The sequence below is a fragment of the Aplysia californica genome, unplaced genomic scaffold (assembly GCF_000002075.1).
Source record: "Aplysia californica isolate F4 #8 unplaced genomic scaffold, AplCal3.0 scaffold00679, whole genome shotgun sequence".
In the NCBI taxonomy this organism is placed as follows: Eukaryota; Metazoa; Mollusca; class Gastropoda; order Aplysiida; family Aplysiidae; genus Aplysia; species Aplysia californica.
The window spans coordinates 159,385-163,506 of NW_004797949.1; the positions used below are offsets into that span (position 1 = coordinate 159,385).

Below are 4,122 nucleotides of genomic sequence, written 5' to 3' on the forward strand. Positions count from 1 at the left end.
CAAAATACTGAAAAAACAACGCCCTTAACCATCCCTCGCGCCGTATTTCACTAACGTTTGCTCGGCTTAAAACGATCAGCAAAATCCGACTCTGATTTGAGCCCCTGCTTTCCTTAATTTTTAGTCTGGCCCCAAAATTGTAGGCCATTAAAACATTCAGCCCCCGCCAGCAACAGGGGTAATGAACTCCTCTTATATTAATAAGGTACCCGGGCGAGTACAAGCCGGAAAACATTACTCCCCCTCTACCTAAAAAAGATACGATGGTGCTAAACGCTGGCAACTGATCACCAGAAAAAAAGGAATTAAAAAAACAACGAAAAAGACCAGGGAGAAACACGGCCCTGCTGGCAGAGCTATCGATCTGTAGCTTTCTCCCCAAGCTGTGGCTCGAACGCATAGACGCGTGAGAGAAAGAGAGCGAGCGAGAGATGGACGGAGAGAGAGAGTGAGAGAGAGAGAGACAGAGAGAGAGAGAGAGAGAGACAGAGACAGAGAGTGTGTGTATGTGCGTGTTTCGGCTATGCTGTTCAATCTGAGATGCCGTTGGAGTTAGTGAGGGTGTCAGTCTGTGAGCAGATGGTACTTCTTTTTAAACCGCTCGCCGCTACTTCAGGCACGTGTAGAAAAGTTGGTCAAAAAGGAAAGAACTGTCAAGACTCGCTGGGTCTCCGGTAAAGTCTTCCGAGCACCGGGGGAACTCTTATTGTTTACGCGAAACATTTTCTTCCATTAGCGCGAGGGTGCGACCAACCCTACAGAGGCTCTCAAAGTTTGAAGTTCTTTGGTTACTCTTCGTTTCTGATGTGTGCGTGTGTGCAATGCATTATCAATAAATCGTTCAGAATTTAGTTCAGTTGTTTCCGAAAGTACTCGATAGAGTGTGAACATTAGTGGTGAAATGTCAGTTTGAAATATGATTTCAGTGCGATATTGAGGGGTTCATAACAATATTATGAAATACTCTGTTTACTAGCGGAATAATTCTTTGTGATGTATGCAGGTCTGGTTAGACAGGTACTCTTCATATTGCCATTAACTACCCCTTGCAAAGATTTATTGGAGACTTGGATTGCACAGTGAATCAAGTTTTATATATTAAATGATTTAAGACTCTAGGGAAAAGAATTAAGTTCTTGGGGCAATCCATTAGTCGAGAAAAAAAACGAAAATGCCACTCTATGATAATAGTATGTCCTTTGATGGATGCACTTTATGCTACATTGGTATACATTAAACACAAAACACGTCCTTTGTATAAAAAAGCAAAACTTTTTCAAGTTTGTATTAACAAGCAAAACATATCTGGTCGGCACAACGAACCACCCTGTTTACGAGCTCCGGTTAACACATCGCGCTTACTGACCGTCCTCAGTAATCACCCATAATTGTAACAGCTGTAACCAGTTGACACTGCTTTGATGGTTTTATATAATCTTGATCCTGTGATCTTTCAACCAAATCTGGCTTCCTGGTTTTGTAAACGCCAAAACAGCGTAGTCGTAATGAAGAGCAAGATCGACAGATTAGAGTATTAAGAATTAAAATGAAGTCTGTCAACATTTCATGATTTCTGAAGCGACACCGTTTGCTGGCATCTTTCCCATGGTGTTGATTTTTGGGAACCTTGAGTTATATGGTTGAATATTGCTGAACCAATAAAATGAACGTTTTTTTTATCCATTACGACCATTACGAGTAATAGGGATTGATTCTCAAAAACCGCTGTGTTTCCTTTCTAACTTTAGGATTGAGATACAATATCATCGTGAGTAGTAGCTGCTCTGTTGTTGCCCATCGTTTACACGAAGTAATCTTGACTTTGCAGAGCTAAGTAGATCACTCTTCCAAACGGTCTGGCGTTTTTATGGTGTTCATCGCTTTCAAAGCTTTTTCAGTCGTTGGACGCTGCTTCTCGGACCCTTCTGCAATAAAACGCCCTGGCTCTTGCATTCTTTTGGTACCAAGTCACATTTCTGCGTCCTGTATCGCTTTCTTTTAGTTCCTTGCCTACTTCCTTTTCTTCCTGGATGTTTCTCGAGTGAACCATGGCTATCAGATCTTACAAAAGGCCTATCATTCGCTTTCTTCATTCTTCTGCACTGCTTAATCTCGGTCTACAAGTCACACAAAAAAGTTAAACACCCCCCCCCCATCGACCTCGAACCAAGCGAACACCAGCAACAAAATGCCAGCCAACAAATCTAAACTCCCAATCGCTTCCCATTTGCGTGAGAATCGCGTTGTACGCGTTGTAAACTGCTGTTCACAAACAGTCACCCTCGGGGCTTTGCGACAACCCCTCTTTCCTCCCCCCCTCATCTCCCTCACTCCACCTGTGACTGTGACAAAATTCAGAGCGGGAACATCCTCCGCGACCTGGATCCGGAAATTACCCAGCGAGCCGACCGCGGACAGGATTTCTCTGCGATATTCTATCGACCTGCCTCTCTGACCAACTCTAATTAAAGTGCTCACCAGTGAATGCATAGTGCGTGTGGCATTTATTTCTATCTCTGGAATCGACATCTTTTGTCCTTCATTATTCAGATCTAGGCTTGGGGGTTCTTAATAATACTATCTTCACCAAGTGTGCTCTAAAAACAAGAATATTGCTGCTGAATGAAAAAGAAGGAAAACTTCGCCTCTAAAATGTACGTGTGGAGAAATGAGGTCTAGCTTGAACTGTTTCCTCAAGGGGCACGTGATTTGCCGGACCTAGCGTGATATCGATTTCTTATTGGCTAATTGGATTTTAATGGTCGCTCCTATCTCCACCCATGGTTGCCCTAGACGCCTCGCAGGTAAGTTGAAGGCAGTTTAGTGGTAGCATTTCTTTGGGGTTCTGAGTTTTTTTGGGTATTGTTGTATAGCCATATTTCTGGACTATGTGCTCAGTACTCCATAACTGTTGGCGACAACATCATTTGAAGCTAAAACAGTTGTGTCGAAACGTTCCTTCTCTCGCTTCCCTTCTTTTTCTACTTCTCTTCCTTTTCTTCCTATTCCTCTTCCCCCTCCACCTCCCCCCTCTCTTCCTCCTCTTCCTCCTCGACATCATCATCATCATCATCATCATCATCATCATCATCATCATCATCATCATCATCATCATCATCATCATCATCATCACCATCATTATCATTGTTGTCGTCGTCGTCGTTGTTGTTTTTGAGCGTGTAGCATTGTCAGTTTTCTTTACGAATCCCATGCCTTCATGTCCTCCTCCTACTTCTACTCATCCTCACTCTCCTCCTCCTTCATCTTTTTCTCCTTCCCCTCCTTCTCCTTCTCGTCGTCCTACTCCACCACCTCGATCTCCTTCTAACCAGGGCTATTTTTCTCCTCTTTCTGACTCTAACCCTTTGCATTCATTCCCTTTTCCTCTTTCTCCTAGCATTCATCCTAATCATTAACATAGCAGCTTTCCTGCACTGGGTTTATTACGCCTTTCATCATTCACTTTAGTGTAAGCAAACAACATAATATTCGTATGAAGTCGCTTACTTTGCCAAATCACACGCTGTGTATAGCGTTGTCCGTCATTGCCTTTTTGCTTAATGTCGGCATTATAAATATTGCAACTAGATTCTACTTCGTACGGCCAATTTCCACATTGGACCAGAACCCTTTATTATTTTTCAGCTGGCTCCCAACAATAATAATAAAGATATATAATGTCTTTTCTGACTTTGATCTTAGTTTGTTGATAACATAAGCTCGAAATACACACCCTGACCTGTTCCCCACATACCCTAATAATATTATGCGGCTTTCTTTTGTCTTAGACTCATACATTGGAGTTTGATTTCTTTACCAAGTTACTATTAATTGTAGCTTTGGGCGTATGCGTATAATTGATTTACACTTAATAAGCTCACTCAAAATGAAACACCGTAGTATGCAGTGGTATGGTGGTGCTTTGTCTTTATTATACGAACATGACTAGAAAGAAAAAACAACAACTATCAAGCAAAAGGAAGGTAGGAAAACAAAGCTAACAGAATTCATTCTTAGTTTGTAAGTCGAATGTCTTTGTCGCGATCTTGAATGCCCACTTTGAAGTAGCCCGCTTTGTAAGTGATCTAACCTGTGTTGAATGTGTGTGTATGTGTGTGTGTG

General features: G+C 42.2%; 1 protein-coding gene and 1 long non-coding RNA gene across 2 annotated transcripts in view; both read left to right on the forward strand.

Moving 5' to 3' along the window:
- LOC101851831 (dipeptidyl peptidase 4) overlaps nt 1-4,122 on the forward strand; it is a gene marked incomplete in the record, with an annotated part of 150,375 nt that overhangs the window by 77,697 nt on the left and 68,556 nt on the right.
- Nucleotides 9-2,617, forward strand: LOC118478560. Its single transcript, XR_004859128.1, has 2 exons — nt 9-674; nt 2,359-2,617. It is a non-coding gene; the product is annotated as an uncharacterized LOC118478560 (long non-coding RNA).